General features: G+C 63.5%; 1 protein-coding gene and 1 long non-coding RNA gene across 2 annotated transcripts in view; both read left to right on the top strand.

Annotated features, from left to right (window-relative positions):
- The first annotated feature begins 1,574 nt into the window (after positions 1-1,574).
- On the top strand, positions 1,575-3,473 carry LOC132426464 (uncharacterized). The gene is made up of 3 exons (XR_011246496.1): positions 1,575-1,645; positions 2,729-3,023; positions 3,096-3,473. It is a non-coding gene; the product is annotated as an uncharacterized lncRNA (long non-coding RNA).
- A 2,060-nt stretch (positions 3,474-5,533) lies between these two features.
- NACC2 (NACC family member 2) overlaps positions 5,534-16,728 on the top strand; it is a 69,790-nt gene continuing 58,595 nt past the window's right edge. Inside the window, exon 1 of the mRNA XM_060013789.1 lies at positions 5,534-5,600. The gene's annotated coding sequence lies outside the window, so the exon portion shown is untranslated. The remainder of the gene's footprint in view (positions 5,601-16,728) is intronic.

Consider the following 16,728-nt stretch of genomic DNA (forward strand, 5'->3'; position numbering starts at 1 on the left):
AGAGCAAGCTCAGCAATGACACTGAAAAGTGCCAACAGGGGCTTCCCTGGTGGCGCAGTTGCTGAGAGTCCGCCTGCCGATGCAGGGGACGCGGGTTCGTGCCCCGGTCCGGGAGGATCCCACGTGCCGCGGAGTGGCTGGGCCCGTGAGCCATGGCCGCTGAGTCTGCGCGCCCGGAGCCTGTGCTCCACAACGGGAGAGGCCACGACAGTGAGAGGCCCGCGTACCGGAAAAAAAAAAAAAAGTGCCCACAGTGCCCACAGGTGCCCGCGGCCCAGCACGGCCCCAGAGGGGAGTGGAGGGACACCTGGGGGGTGGCCCTTCCCCAGGGGTCTCCCTGGTTCTCCAGAATAGCTACCAGAGAAACAGCAGAGGCAGTGGAGGGGGGGCCAAGGGCCAGGGGGGGCTTATCTCCAGGAGGCCAGGCTGCCAGCCGCTTTGTCGGAGGATCTGCGGGGGCGGGGGAGCCCTTCAACTCGCCAGCCCCAGCCAACACCTCCCCAGCGTCCCGCCCCTTGTGCTGGAATCCGCACACAATGTGCCCCTGCGGGCAAACGGGATCTCCAGGCTCCGCCAGGAACCCAAGCAGAGATGGTTTCCTCGGGAGGGCAGCTGGGGCCTTCCTCGGAGAGGTGCCCAGCCTGACCGGCCTGTGCAGGGCTTTGGCCGGTGGGTAGCCTGGGCCCTGGGTGGCCGGGGAGGTCCGTGCCCGCTGTCCCGGGCTGTCATCGCCCTGAGAGGCTGTGATGGGGAGCAGTCCCATGCTCCCCTCCAAGCCTGGGTGGTCACCACCTTGGGGTCCTGGCAGACTTCCTGGGGGGGCTCCTCAGGTGGGCCGAAGGATTGGTATTAAGAGAGGGGTTGGCCTCGATGAACCCCGAGCCGGGGACGGGGTGGGCAGAAACGCAGCTAAACTGGAGGGCCTGACTTCTGCGGGTCTAGGGGAGGGCGGGGGCCCTGCTCAAAGCCCAACCGCGAGTGGATGGCCTGGTTGGCACGGAGCGGTGTCCTAACAAAGAGGCGCTTTGTGGGCTGCTGGCGTGCGGCCGCTCATGGGGTGGCCAGGGCCCCTCTCGGAGCCGGAAAGGGAGCCTCACCCCTTTCCTGACAGTCGCCTGGTGTGGGGTGGGGGTCTTCGCTGACTGTACCCCTGCTGGGAACACAGATGCTCCGATGCTTGCAGGAAAACCCCCCACGAGCCCCTCCCGATGAAGGCCCGGGAAGCCCCCACCTGGGGGCAGCTTCCAAGGAGGGACTGGACCTGGAGTCAGGTATCCCCTCTGCCCCAGACCTAGAGGCTTCCCCTGAGGACGTAAACGCTGGCCATGCCACCCCAGGCTTTTCCGTGTCCCACTGGCAAAGGTCAAGCCAGGAGGCAGACAAGCCTCCCTTTGCTCGCTGGGCCACCTGGGCCAAGGCGCTGTCTCTGCTGGGCTGCTGGCTCTCACGCAGGGCAGCCGACAGGACCCTCGTGGGGAAGCACTGCTTTCTCGCTCTGCCGGTTTTGACGCTGGAGTCTGTTCTCAGCCCCGCAGTCCTGGCCGAGGGTCTGACCCCGGGGTTCCCCGCCTGCTCCTTCCCTTCCTGCCGACCAGGCACCGTGGACACTCTGAGGATGGGAAAGTGGCACCGAGAACTCAGGCAGGTGGGTGGGAGGTCCCGGCCCCTCGTCAGTGAGCACACAGCACCCCTCAGGCACTCACACTCTGCAGACGTCCGTGGGCCTCTTGTCTGTGTGTGGTACCCCCCAGGGCCGGGGTAGTGGACGAGACGGGGAGCCTGTGCCCGAGGGGGAGACGGGGGCTGTGAACGTCAGAGTGGATTAGTATCAGGGTTGGGTCAGGGAGAGCCGACTGGCGATGGCCCAACTGGCTCTTTCATATGGGAGGGTCAGGAAGGCCCACGGTCCAGGGACATCTGGGCAGAGACCCAAAAGAAGTGATAGGGTCAGCCTCAAAGACACTGGGGGAAGAAGGTATAGGCAGTGGGAACAGCAGGTGCAAAGGCCCTGGGGCAGAAGGATGCCAGCATGTGGAGGACCCATGCAGAAACCAGTGGGGCTAGAGCTGGAGAGCGACCAAGCGGGGGTGAGTGTAGCATGAGGAGCCAGGTCCCGGCCACTGTAAGGACTTGCGTTCTGAGTGAGAAGTGAGATGGGGGCCGCCGAGGGACCTGAGCAGGGGAAGGTCATGATCTGACATGTTTAGAAGCATCTCTGTGCTGCCACGTGGTGACAGACACAGGCAGGGGCGAGAGAGGGCAGACGGGGAGGCCAGTTATGGGGCTGTTGCAGTGACCTGCGAACGGGGGGGCCGGAGCAGGAAGGTAGCAGCGGGGGGCGGTAAGAAGCGGTAGGATTCCTGACACAGCCTTGAGGCAGAGCTGTCAGGACTGGGGTGTGAGAAAAGTGAGGAGAATCCAAGGTTGGCCTGAGCTGCTGAAGGATGGCGCTCCCAGAAGGAAGAGCTGTCATTTGCTGAGGCAAAGGGCGTGTCGGGGGGCAGTTTTGGGGCACAGTCAGGGTCTGTTCAGCCGTGTCACACTGAGACATCTATCAGCCACCCAAGTGGACAGGTCGGGGAAGCGCCTGGCTAAGTGAGACTTGGGCTGGGTGTGTTTCATGGGTCTTAATGCGTCTTCGAGATGAGCCTTGGGTGGAGGAAGCAGCCTCTTCCCAGAACTGGTGAGGCCAACTGGGGCAGACCCGCCCGTCTGCATTCGATTTCAGGGATCCCTGCATGACCACAGCCCCCAGGGTGGGCGCCCCGTGCGACACGGAGCCCAGGACAAGAGCAGAGTGAGCGGAGCCCGGGTGCACGGCGCAGCGGTCTCAGCTGACTGGTGTGGACACGGGGAGCCCGGAGGAGGAAGGCGTCCCTTCAGGTCCCTCCTCCCCAGGAGCCCGGCTCCATCCGGCCGCTGCTCCAACAGGCCTCCGCTGAGCACTCGGCCACCTGCAGGACTGCCGAAGCAGCACCTGGCCGGCTACCAAACGCTTCCACCGTCCAGGGAAGGACAGACAGGTGACCAGCCCTTGCTCCCAAGTGCACCCCGAGCCCCCGCCCCCGACACCCTGCTCAGCAGTTTGTTTGCAGATTTCCCTCTTGTGCCTACCCTCTTTCCCCAGCCTGACGCTCTCTGGATAAAAGGGGGAAACTCAAGCTGCAGGCCACGAAAGCTCAGGACCAGAGGCCAGGCCAGGCCTCCCCGAGCTGAGAAAACCCTCGCTGGCATCTCGGGGGGTTGCAGTGCTAATCAGATCCCGCAAGAGGGGGCTGGGGCCGCTGCCAGGCCTGTACACCAGCCGGCCCAGGCGAATCGTCTGTACCGTCTAAGAGTCCTGAGGGTCAACAGGCGGAGGCAGGGGGCTTTGCAGGACCGCGCCCCACCCTGCCTGCTGGGGGGCCCGGCGTGAGGGACCCCCAGCCCGGCTGCATTTTCTTCCTAAGCTGCATTCTTCTCGTAAGCAAAACAGGAATAGAGAACCAGCTTTATAGAACTGTTGTGAAAATTAAGTGAGATGACACACAGAACGTGTAGCACAGGCCTGGATTTTAGTAGGTATTCAGCGGTAGCGTTGAAAGTGTGCAAGTGTGGTTTACACGCGCACACATGCACAGGGAAACTGCACCGAAGCCCCTTATCCTTGGGACGGGTTTCTGGTTATCTGTTGTCTTCTAAAAACTTATCAACACTTTCCAAATGTCCCTCATCAAAGAAGAAAGAATCTCTTTAATAAGAAAATACAAGAGAGGAAAACAACTGGAACGTGCAGATTTGCGACCAGCCCCCCGGGCGAGTGTGTTCCCACCGGGAGTGTGTACAACAGTCAGCACCCCGCCCAGCTTCACCTCTAGACGCCATCCACACGGTGGCCCCAGCCCTGGGCAGGGGAGGACCTTGGTGCCTCGTGGAGGGCTTCTCGAGTCCTGACCCCTTGCCTGGAAGCAGCTAGATGTTCTGCTCACAGGTGGTGTTGGCAGAAGCCCCGGTTTCCCAGGGCCCCGAGATCCTAAATAACACTTAGTAGCTAGCTGCAACCTTGGGGCTGCTGAGCTGCCCTAGGCCAACGCATGGCCTCCCTCCCGGCCCAGGGCCTCAGCTGGTCCCCAAGCTGAGCAGGTGGCGTTACCTGTCACTCTCTCCGTGCACCTCTTGGGCTGGGACCACACGCCAATCCACGGGACTGTGCCGGCAACCTGTAGAGGCCCCTCAGGACAGTCAGACTGCCCTGCAGGCTGGGGCGTGCGCTGCGCTGGGGGGGTGGGACCTGGGACAAGCTTAGATCTAAGTGGGGTTCTGGGGGTGTGCCCAGGGAGTCTTTCAGGCTTCATACCCATCGCCCAGAGGGCAAGGCAGGAGTGAGCTGGTGGGTGGAAGCTTTCTGTGCAGACCCTCACGTTGCGGGTCAGGGGTCAGTCCACGACCAAGGTCAAGGACCTACCATGAGACTGGGGACAGAAGTACTTAGACCAGGCTTCTGAGCACTGTCCTAGGAGTGACCTTGGTCAACTGTCCTGCAGGGCTTTAGCCCCAGCCCCTGACCCCCAAGGGGCCCAGAATGTGCTCAGCGGGGGGGGGGGGGGGGAGTGGGGGGGCATCTTGCTCTTCACATCAACCCCGTCCTCCTGGTGACGTTATGCTCAGGACCACTGTCCTGGTGCCACCCCCATTTTCCTGCCAGGACCCTGTAGGGGTGAGGGAGCCAGGAGGTCTCTAGTCTTGGAGGACCACTGCAGCCTGTCCTGACCCCAGGCCTCAGGTTAGGGTGGGGCGACTGAGGGGCCTTCTGTGGGTCCTTTCCGGTTTGTGGCTGATTCTATCTCTGCGCACTTGTTTTAAAACCTCACCTCTGTCCACAGGAGGGTGACCTCGAGCAAACCGGGAGCCACGGGGGGCGGGGGGCGGCAGTCACTAGCGGCCAGCGCGGCCGGATCACGCCGGGCCTGAAAGCAGACCCCGCCGCGTCTACGCAGCTCGCAGTTACCGGGATCCGCGCAGGAGGCGCCGGCGACGCGCGCTTCGCCCAAGGGCGCTCCCACGTCCCCGCTTTCCGGCCTCCGGGGCGTCGGTGCAGCCGAGGCCGCGTACCCGCTCCAGCCGGCGGCACCACTTGGCCCAGCATCCCGGAGCCTGCCCCGTGCAAGCGCGGCCGCCGCGGGGAGGAGGCGCCCCAGGACCGGGGGCTCCACACCTCGAGAGGGTGTGGGTCGGCGCCCCTGCCCTTCCCGCGTCCGGCCCCGGCTCAGTGCCCGGCGCAGAGTCGCACGCCAGGAGTTTGCGGAGGGGGCGCACGGAGGGGGCGCGGAACGGCCGCCCCCCCACCCCCACCAACCCCGGACCTCAGGGCCGGGGATCCCCCCGCCCCTGCCCCTCCCAGGGCGCCCACCTGGCGGCGGGGCGGCGCGCCCCAGGGCGGCGAGTGCGCGCGCGCGGCCGGCGCGCTGTCCCTTTAAACGGCCCGCGGCGCCTCCCCCGCGCGCCCCGCCCGCCGCGGTGCGGCCCGGTGCTGGGCGCGGCCGGAGAAAGTCCATGTGAGCCGGAGCGCCGGGCCGCCGGAGCACTTCCTACTGCAGGCCGGACCGGGCCGGCGCCCGCAGGTACCCCAACTTCGCGCCGCCCGCGGGTCCCACCGCCGCACTTCCCGCGAACTCCGCGGCGCGCCCGCCCTCGCCTGCCGCAGTGCCCAAGTTCGCGCCGCGCGCCGCCCGCGGAGCTGGCCGGCGGCGTCCGGGCCTGGGGAGGCGCTCGCCCGGGCCGGGCCGCGCCCCGCCCCGCCGAGCGGGGACCCGGGCTCCGAGCGTCTCCTCTCCTGCCGGGTTTCTCGGGGCGCTCGGGACACTAGGTCTCCCCCGACCGGACGGACGGAGCCCAGCCCTCTGGGGTGGGCAACCCGCGCGGGCTCGGCCTGGGGACACGGCCCCGGGGACACGCCCCTCCCTCCTGGGCCGTCCGAGGGAGGGACCTGTTGGGCACCTAGCCATGTGTCCCCTGGCTGTCTGTTCTAGCTGAGCCTGTCCTGTGTAGTGGGGGGCTGGGCGGGGGGAGAGCACCCTCCGTGGGCTGGCCATCTGGTAGAGCTGGTCTTCTGAGCACCCTGCACGCACACCCCTGTACCCGTCTGGTCTGGTCCGGGTCTCTCTCCAGGTCTCCCCTTCCCATCCCCCCACCTTCCCCTCCGCTTCCCTCTTGAGCTCCAGACCCCTCTCCCCTCGCCCCCCCCCAGTTTGCCCTGATGACAAAGGACGCGGTTCTCCTGGTCTCGGCGCAGGTGCTTCTCAGCACTCCGTGCGGGGTGTCGTCTAAGCCCCGCACAGAGCCCAGGAGAGGTATCTTCAAGTGTTGGCTCCATTTTAGAGATGAGGAAACAAGGAGTTAGGTGAAGGGTCAAGCAGCGGGCACTGCCCTCCACCTTCCAACAATCCCCCTCCCCCTCTCCCCGTGGCCCTCTGTGGTGTCCACCCCTCCCAGGAGGCCGCTGGCATTCTCCCGTGGGACAAGCCACCGTTTGTTGGTACCTTGGCTGGAGCCTGAGTGAAGGAGATGGGAGGGGGAGACCCAGGGTGGTTGGCCCCCTGCTGTTTCGGTGAGCTGGCTGGAAGGGGCACAGCAGTAGAACAGGATATCCCTCGTCCCCTCTCAGTGGCAGAGATCGGTTCTCGGTGGTCACACCCAGGCGGGGTGGGCGCCGGACATGGTGTCTGAAACCGCGCTGAGTCGGAGCCGGCTCCGGCCGGCCTCTGCCCTGCAGCCGTTCCGAGCCTCCTGCAGAATCTTGGACCAGGAGAAAAAGCTTGTGCATTTTCTGACACGGGGACACCAGGCCACCCTGGCTGCCCGGAGTGCGTCTGGGTTCTTTGTCCTGGATGTGCTGGGACACTCAAGAGAGCCCGTCTTTGGGAGGTGGGCTCGTGGGTGACTTTTAACAGAACCCTTAAAGCCTCTCTCTGTTTTCCAACGAAAACGTGAGATGCATTATTCATACAAGAGAGACGGTGCTGATGGTAAGTGCTGAGCTGACATTCACAGCCTACGTTCCTCGGGCACCTCTGCCTCTAGGGCTCAGCGTGCTTGACTTGCAGCCTGGGCTGGGGTGGGCCTGGGACCCCTCCTGGGACAGAAAGTAAGAAATGTGGCTTTGACCCTTTCAAGGATGTTCCCAGGGCTCCACCCCCCGCCTCTTCCTCTGAGGTCTGTGCTCCCAGGAATGCAGAGGCAGGTATGGGCTGCACCGGACACGGACTCCCTCCAGGCCCTGGGCCTTCCGGTACCATCCACTGCACTCACCATCTGTAGGGTTGGGAGTCTCAGGCAGCTGAGGCCTCATTCCCTCCACCCCGGGGAAGCAAGTCTTGTCCCTGCGGCCCATGGCCAATCTGCCCCCTTCCGGGTGACCCTGTCCCGTCTCGCCTGGCTCTTCTCCGACCTGGTCCCTCCCTGGGTTCTGTTGTCCTGCTGGGGTGTGGGGGGTGAGATGAGCTGCCCTGGCTGGGGTCAGGGTGGGGAACGTCTGCTGAGCCGTTTGAGCGGGAACTGCGGCCCAGATCACGGCCCTTCGCTCCTGATTCTCCAGCATGTTTCTCCCAAGAGCCTGCAGACCCCCGTGTAACAGGCGCACTTGGGGAACTTGACCCGGGCTGCGTTCTTGGGACAAGACAAGCTGCCTTCCAGCTGAGGATCTATCGTGTTAGCTGGCCTGGGCCTGGCTCCTTCCCGTGGCCGGTGTCCCCGAGGGGTGTCCCGGCCCAAGGAACCTGGCCTTCAGGCCTGGTCTTTTGAAGGGGAGCAATGTCTTCGGTACAGTTGGAGGGGTGTCTCCCTCCACAGGGACAGGGGCCGCCGGTCCCTGGCTGGACCCAGAGCTGTTGCTGGCTGTGGGCAGCCCCACTTCAGGAGCTTGTAAAGTCTGGTTGGGGCTGGGGTCCGACTGGGGGCTGGTGAGGGGCTTCAGGGCCTCTCACTGCCTGCCTGCCCGCCTGCCGGGTCTGCAGAGAGCGCTGCCTGGCCCGTCCGCGTTCTAGACCCTGCCCAGGCCTCTCCGAACGCCTCATTTGCGTTCAGCACGCTTTCCCGGGCATCCCCTTGGTCCTCCCCGAGGTGAGCCGTCTGGCCCTCGGGTACTTCCAGGTGGGGCCGGAATTTAGGACCAGAGCCAGCATCTTCATTGGTGTCCTCGCCCCAGTTCAGAGATGAGAGCGACCCCCTCACGCCGTGGCCCTGGGTGAAGCCTGTGTGTCCTCCCCTGCCCGCCGCAGCCTCGTTCCCTCTTTTCTTGTGTCCTGAGCCACCGAGGTTGTGCCTGGGAGGCTACATCCCCCCCGCCCCCCCGAGCCCCCCCCCCCCAGCCATCCTGGGCTCCAGGGACCCAGCCCGCTGGCCGGGGGAAGCAGTCCCCTTAGCGAGGCCGAGGCCCGAGGCGCCACTGCCACCCACCCTGCCTCTGAGCAGCCAGGGATCCTGGCGACCTCTGTTTCTCTTTTAGCAAATCCTTGCTCTCACCAGGCCTGGCTCTCGATGAGATCATTTGCAAAGTATGCTTCCCGGCTGGCCCCGGCTCCCTCATTGTGTCTGTCACCTGCAGCTGCCTGCTCGCGGGAGCTGGCCTTGCTCTGCCCTGGCCTCCGGCCTTTGTCATTTAAAGTTCAAGTTTTGGAAGAAGGTGCCCTGTGGGGGAGGGTCTCAGCAGGTGGGGTAGGCACAGAGGTGTTTGGGGCGTGAACGTGGGAGCCGAGCTCCCTGGAGGCTGCCTTTGTGGTTGGCATCCTCAGAGTGGCGCAGCCCCCATGAGGACATGGACAGTGGGGGCCGCTCACCCCTGCCCGGGCCTGGGAGCCGGTCTGAGCAGGAGAAACGGAGCTGGAATCCCATGCGGCGCCGGCTCTCTGGGGCCTGCCCCGCCCCCAGCTTCCGCTGGCTGGACCTGGGTCCGGGCAAGGAGGCCCTTGGGAGCAGGACCTCGGAGGTCTCTCTCAGGTCACATCCAGCTCAAGGCTTTGTGACCTTGGGTGGGTAACGTACCCCCTCTGAGCCCCACCCTGGCCTGTGTGTCGTGATGCTACTGCTGCGAGGCCCAAGGTGAGCAGGCCCCGCCTGGGGGCCCTGTGGAGGTGCCCCCTCCCTGGAGGTGGACCAGAGCCAGTGAGGGGTTCATGCCCCTTTAAGGGGAGGCTGCTTCTCGGTCTCCAGGGCGGATGGAGGCATACTTTTCTCTGAGGTGTTGGTCTCTGGTCCCACGGAAAGGAGAGGCTGGCTCTGGGTCTCTCTGAAGGAATCTTCCCCCTCCCTCTTGGCCCTGGGCCCTGGCATCCAGGAGGGCACATGGCCATGGATGGGCCGGGAGCTCCTGGGCCCCGCCCCGTGTCTGCCTGTGTGCCTGGGAAGCAGCAGGGCTGGGGGCGGGGACCGCAGGGGCCTGAAAGTGCCCATATATAGTCACTGGGGTGAGCAGTGAGCCCGGCCGCCGGCTGTGGGGCTGTGTCCCAGGCCCAGGGCTGGCTGGCCCCCAGGCCCAGCATCAGGCCCAGCCCCCAGGTCCTCGATTTGGGGCGAAGCATCAGATATAGCAGCAGGCACAGGTTTGGTGCTCCAGGAGTGTTTGTTGATTGAAAATAAAAATCTCCTGGATACTTGGTAGTCTGGGCCAAGTGTATGTCTTGAGACGCCATTTTTGAAAGTTGGAGGCTGTAGCCACCGAGGGCCCCTCACTGTGGGCTGGGGGCGGGGTGCCAGTTCGTCTGCACCCACAGCCCTTGCCCCACAAAATGCCCCCTTCATTATGGTGACACCCGTAGATGTTCCCTCCCCATCCCCAGAGATGGGCGGCATTTTCTGGAAGAGGGCCTCCCTCCCTCTGCCTCCTGGACACTGCCTGGAGTCCAGCTAGTGGGGAAGGGGCCGGGCGTTCCCGCGCTGCCGGTGGTCTTTGCAGGAAGTCTGCTCCCTGTGCCCCCGGGTTGTCCTGGGTCCCCACCCTAGCCCTGGGCATCTGCCTGTCTTCCTAACTCGCCCATCCCAGTCTCTGCACCAAGAAAGGAGAAGCAGCCGCCTTTTGTGCTGTTAAAATCACAGTGTTAACATAGTTTTGCTCCTTTAATTTAGTTTCCATTGCACTGCTAAGCGCCTTTGTGAAATTTTGTATATTGATACTTTTTGTTGTTGTCAGCAGTTTTTTTGGCCATGTAAAGCCATTAGGGTGAGAGAAGATTAAAAAGATACATTACAATTAAAATGTTAATGAAATCTGCATCATACAACTTTTGAAACCCTTTAGGCATTAATCTTGCCTGTGTCATGTCCATTAACTTTAGTTATTCGTATTCCACACTGACCCCTGCTGAGAGATTTGTGCTATAATTGGATTTTTTTTTTTAATAAAAAAAAGAAAGCTTTTAAGAAAATAGAGATTGAGTGGTGGGCCCCGCTCCTGCATGAAGAGAAAAGGAGAGAAGGGGCTCCCCTTGGTGGCGGCCGTGGGCCCCCTGTCTCCTCCGGGTCCTGGCCTCGGTCCTCTCTGCATCCCTGTGGGTGACCGTCCACGCAGGCCCTGCTCCTGCGGCGCCCCCAGGGGGACCGAGTGTGGCCGTGTGCTCAGACCTGCGTCCATGCCAGGACCGGCTCACCCATGGCGGGAGGGTGTGCCGTGGCCGCAGTCGGGCTGTGGGTGTGCAGGGGTCAAGGATGAGCTCGCCTTCCGGGGCTGGGTCCCCGAGTCCAGCTGCTGGGTAAGGGGCTGCAACAGGGAAGTTCTGGAAGCGCCGATGGTTTTGAGTTTTCAGGATCCCGCGTCCGCCACACGACACGCGCCTGGAAGTCTGGTGGCGTGGGCACTGGAGTCTCCAGCCCGAGGCAGGGGCTGGGGGCTGTGGGGATGGGGAGCGCCCCCCTGACCTACCCCCAGGGGAGTTGGGACCCCCGATGAGAGCAAGCCCTAGGTGCTCCGTTAACTTCTCTGCACGGACTCACCCTTGACCGTGGCCGGAGCCCGTGGTGGTTCAGATCTGGGCGGTGCCCCTGCTGGGACGCACCCCTGGCCCGGGTGAGGCCCGGGCAGTGTGGGACGCGGGGCTGGCCCGGGCGGCCCGGGTCTCGCCAGCCCCCGTGCTGCAGTGACAGCCGTGGCGCTGGGAAGCTGGTCAGGTGGTTGGCAGGGGGCTGCAACAGATTTCATGTCTGTGTGTTTTTGCAACACCTTTCTATAAAGGGAAACATAATTTAAAATATGATTACTTAGTGTTGTAACAGCCGCCTCAGCGCTCCAGCTATGCCGAGATCATTATCAGAGGCTGATATTAACTTGCAAAGAATATTATGCAAATTGCCCGCTGGCTTCTCCGGGAAACCTTCTGCCGGGATGGGGATGTGCCTGGGGTGTGCGGCACGGGCGGGTCCCTCCGGGGCCACACCCCTGCATGGCCGGCCCATCAGCCATCGTCGGTTCCTGGCCGTGTCTCAGGACACTGGGCCGAGTCTGTCCCCTTCCTCCACACCATCCCTCGCCCCTTGTCTGCGTTGGGAGGAGGTGGGGGGGGGGGGACACGGGGAGCAGTGGGGCAGGATGGACCCAGTGGAGGCTTCCGGGCAGGGTAGGGGCTGGAGGCTCGCGTCCCCCAGGCTCGCCAGTGGTCCCTGTGCTACCTGTTGAGTGAGTGTTGCCGCGATGTCGGGCCCGGCAGACGCGTGGGAAAGCGGTGGTGGGATTGGCGTGGGGCCCTGACTGCCCGCTCACACCTGCCCCCTCCTCGAGTCTGAAGGTGGCTCCCTCCCTTACCAAGGGTGGTGCATCCCCCCTATTTTGTGAACACTGCTCTGGGGGTTCTCCGTGGGGTCCTTCAGCTCCAGGAGGGCAGCGATGTTTGTTTGCTGGTGGAGAGGACTGGCTGGAAGGGGCGTGAGCCTTGCAGTCGCCCTGGCATGTAACGGGGGCGGGGGTGAGATCAGTTTCCTGGGGTTGGGTAACAAATGACCATAAACCTGGGGGCTTAAAGCAACAGAAATTTACTCTCTCACAGTCTAGAGGCCAGAGGTCCAGAATCCACGTGTGGGCAGGGCTGGCTCCGTCTGGAGGCTGTAGGGGAGAATCCTGGCCTCTTCCAGCGTCTGGCGGTGCCGGCGATCCTTGACGTTCCTTGGCCTGTAGACACATCACTCCTATCTCAAGATCTTAACTAATTACGTCTGCAAAGACCCTGTTTGCAAATAAGGTCACATTCTGAGGTTCCAGATGGGCATGAATTCTGGGGGGACCCTAGTCAACCCGGTGTGGCCAGGTGGGCGCAGAAACCCTTTAGTGCCTGGAGGGGAGGGGCCGTCTCAGAAGTAGGGGCGGCCTTGCTGGCCGTCTGGCTCCACCCTGTGCTTGCCCAGGAGGGTGGACAGCCAGACGTATGGACAGTAGCCACTGCCCGACGAGCGCCTGGACCGCGGGCATAAAGGGCCAGCGCAGGCTGGGAGTTCTGGAAGGACCTTTGGCTCAGGAGCTAAGCCGGGGTCGAGGGCGGGAAATGGGGCCACCGACAGAGGAGGATTTTCCTGAGACGAGAGTGTCTGCGGTTACATAAGTTTGGGGACAGGAGGCAGAATTTGTGTTAATTGTCATAACCCAGTTTAGCGGCCCATCCTTGTCCCGGGAAGCAGCCTGGAAAGGAGAGGGAGGTGGGTCTCAGCGGAGTCGTTGGGGCTGGACCCCAAACTGCAGCGCAAACTGGGGCCACCGCGGCCCTCCAAGTCCTTCCTCCCCGTGTCTCTTCCGTCCCGCAGAAGAAAAATAAGGGCATGACGTGAGAAGAAATGGCCAAGAAATGGAGGCAAAGAGAAAGTAAGAGCGGAGATGCCTCAGGAGGAGGTGGGTGCCCAGGACGGGTCTGGAGGAGGCCACGGCGTCCAGGCGGTGAGGCGGGGCACCCGGGCGTTGTGCCTCTAGACCTCGGGGGCCCTGCCATTCCCGGACCGAGACCTCAGGCAGCTGTGGCGGGGCTGAGAGGGGGCGCGTTGGCAGGGGGCTCATGGCGTGGGCCTCGGGGTCTCTCCTGGAGGAGGAGCTGGGTCCTCGGGTGCCCCGCACTCCTCTTCCCGCGCGGCTCTGCCAGCCCAGCGGCCCCAGTGTGGCCCCAGTGCAGGCGACCGCCCGGCCGGGCGAGGGCCTGAGGGCCTGGGAGGCTGCCGTGCAGTTTTGCGCTGGGCCTTTCTTCACATTCTCGGTAACCCAGGGAAAGTGGGAAGTCCCCTCACCAGGCCTCCTTGGGAGTTGGCCCCCAGCTCTGCTTGGGGGGCTCCTCTGTCCCCCCCCGCTGCCTGGCATCATGGGGCTTCTCTCCTGGGAGGACAGGCGACGTGATTTGCTGCTCAGTGCTCAAGCTCAGAAGGGGGGTCCCCGCCACGTTCAGAGACTCGTTTCTCAGGGTTTTCAGGACGTCTGGCCAGGACTTGGGGTGGACCCCAGGGGCTGGGCGTTACCCAGGACTAGGCACCCGTTCTCCGGGGTGGGGGCACGGTGACGTGGCTTCCTCCAGCCTCCTGGCCCCGCTGTCACCGTCACAGGCCCTGAGTGTGGTGGAGGTGCCCCTACCCTCTGCCCAGCGCTGGCAGCTGGGGACGCTAGTTCTGATGCCTGAGGAAAGGGTTAAAAGATGCACAATATCAAACTTACAGAGAAACTACGCGTACCGAACACAGAACTTCTTCCAGACCTTATTGCTGGGTGACCCACTGAAACAAGGGCTGCCCGCTGCCCGCCTCACCGCAGCTCCAGCGGTCACCGAACGGCCCCAATGGCTCCCATGCCTGGGCCCTGTACAGCCAGAGGGTCACTGTGGAGTTCCTGTCCCAGGCACCTGTCAGGTCTGCTTTTAAAATTTTAATTAAAAAAAATTCTAGTTACTTGCACGTAAAACCTACCATCTTAGCCACTTCCCAGCACACAGTTCAGGGGCATTGAGTCCATTCACATGGTTGTGCAACCGTCGCCACATCCGTCTCCAGGACTCTCTCATCTTCCCAAACTGACACTCTGTCCCCATTAAACACTCGCTCCCCTCCCCCCCGCCAGCCCCGGGCCCCGCCGCCCACTGTGTGTCTCTGTGGGTTTGACTCCTCTAGGGCCGCACACGGGTGGCATCACACAGGATTTGTCCTCTGCGTCTGGCCTTTGGTCAGCATGATGTCTGTGAGGCTCGTCCCTGCTGTGGCCTGTGTCAGGATCTCCTTCCTTTTTAAGGCTGAGTTTAGTCCACCGCGTGGATGGACCCCATTGGGTGTATCCTTCCTCTGTCCGAGGACACGTGGCTGTTTCCACGGTTGGCTGTTGTGAATGGCGCTGTGTGGACACGGATGTGCTCGTGTCTATCCAAGTCTCGTTGTGTCTCTTAGGCTTCTTCAGCCGCTGCAGGATCTGAGGTCTTTCCCTGGCTCTCGTGACCTTGCCCCCAGAGCCCGGGCCAGTTTTGCAGAAGGCCCCCGGTCTGGGCGCGTCTCGGACAGCGGCGCTGCGGCCGTGCCCCTGTCCTGCCGGCTGGCGGTGGCCCGTGGGGATTTTGTCCAGTCACTTGGGGGAATTTGTCTGCTGTGTGTTTCTAAAGCAACCCCAGCCTGGGGGTCGCGGCCATGGTTGTGTGTGGGAGCAGGGCAGGATACGGGGTGCGGGGCAGGGGTGAGCGGTGGGCTGCACAGGACCCTGTTGGGGGGGGAGTTGGGTGTTTGGCCCTGGAACGGGAGGCTCTTGAGTGGCGAGGGGTGTCGGGTCTCATCAGCACCGGCTGCTCCCAGAAAGGCGGGTCCCGTCCTGGCTGTCAGTGGCCACGTCCCTCCGGTGTCCCCCATGGAGAAGCTCTGAGCTGGGCTCTGGGCTGCTGCTGTCACAGCCCCTGGCCCCCGGCCCACTCTTCCTCTGGGCTGTGGGGCTCTGTGAGGATGAAGTAGGAGGTGTACCCAAGCCTGGCCCCCTCCTGCCCACGATGAGCCCTGGGGAGAAGCGGGGGTGGGGAGAAGCGGCTTCCCTAGCACCGTTTCCCGTGTGTCCTCCATCTCCCGACCTGGGGCTGCACCGGGGCCATCCTGGTACTTGGCAGGTGTTGTCTGAGTCTGATCAGATCTGTCCAAAACCAGCAGGTCCCTGTTCCCTCAGATCCCGGGTCAAGGTCGGCGTCAGCAGGCCAGGGGTTGTGAGTTTCCTAGGACTCTGAGACACAGCCCTGCCAACTGGGCCGACTGAACCAGCAGAGGTGTACGCTCCCCCGTTCCGAGGCCAGAGCCCCCCGTCAAGGCATCGCAGGGCCGAGCTCCCTCCCGCCTCTCCCAGCCCCCGGCCGCACGGCTTCTCCTGTGTGCAGGTTTCCCTCTTCTTAGGACACCAGTCGTTGGCTTCAGGGCCCACCCTAAATCCTCTAAGACCTCATCTTAACTAATTGCTCCTGCAGAGAACTTGGTTTACTTATGGTCACATTCCGAGGTTCCAGGTGGACATGGATTTGGGGAACCCTATTCACCCCAGCGGAGGGGTGAAGGCCAAAGTGTCTACCTGCCCCTGTTCCCTTTTCTCCATGGCTGCTGCCCCCTCCCCAATCTTGGAAGGAGCTGCCATACTGTCCCCGTGTCTCCTGATCTCAGGCTGGGCCCCCCGCCCTCTGACCTCCTGTGCAGGTCCCCTAGAACGCCCAGCCGGGCTGTTTGGCCACTGGCTCCGCTCTCTTGGGGATGGCTGGAGCGCCCAGGCCTCCTGTCTGGTGGGATGGCCCCACTTCTGCAGCTCAGAGGGTTGTGAGGTGTCCAGCCCAGCGCCAGAAAGGCTGTTTGCCTGCATGGAGTTCTCCATCGGAAAGAGGGCGTGGCGGGGGTTTGGTCTGATGACTTTCATGTCAGCGTGCACGTCTCATGGAGTAGGAGGAGTGGTAGGAGTTTCGCAGCCTCGGAACACACAGGATCAGCCCTCTGGCTCCGAGGTTTGACAGGGTCGAGGCAGTCGGCCTGAAAGGGAGAAGGACAGGAGGAAACACCTGCAGGTTGGGAGTGGCCGGTGGGACCGCTCTGCCTGCGAGCCAGCCTCACCTGCACGAGGATGGTGGGACCAGGGCTCTGCAGTGGCCGGCTGGCCGCTGACGGGTGTTGGGCATAGCGGTCCGGGACCCCTCCACCCGCTGGCCTGTCTCTAGGCGTGTGGGCAGGGCCCGGCCTTCCTCCCACCGGGGGCTCCGGGAGTGGGGTTTTGTGCCGGAAGGGGAGGCACTGCCTGGGGGCCTTGCTCCGCAGCACCCACGAGGCCTCAGCTTGGCTCCTCTGTGTGTCGCTCGGCGTGACTCCGAGGGCCCTGCCCCATGCCTTTTGGGTGAGGGCACCCCACGGGCACCGGGGAGAAGGCAGGTCTAGCCATGGGCACAAGGCCACAAGGGGGAGGCTTGGGATGGCCCCGCTGGCTGCTCCCTTTCATCAGACCCCCACGGCCCCGCCCTCTGCAGGGAATCCCAGGCGGTCACGGTCTTGCCTCGATGGCCCAGAGCTGCCGTCAGGCCACGCCAGGGCCGAGCGTCTTTGGAGAGCGTCTTGTGCCCGCTCATGTCATGTGAGGAAACAGGGGCCTGAGGGGTGAGTCACAGAGCAGAGCCGGGGGTGGTGATAGCTGTGCCCACTTGTGGGTTTCTTGGGGTTCCAGGGTGCTGCCCTGGTGGGCTGTGGTGGGGCAAAGACAGCCGGAGCCCCCGGGTGGCAGCGGCTACCTGGGCCAGGTGCATCCGGGTGGAC

Source organism: Delphinus delphis, chromosome 6 (genome assembly GCF_949987515.2).
Source record: "Delphinus delphis chromosome 6, mDelDel1.2, whole genome shotgun sequence".
Lineage (NCBI taxonomy): Eukaryota > Metazoa > Chordata > Mammalia > Artiodactyla > Delphinidae > Delphinus > Delphinus delphis.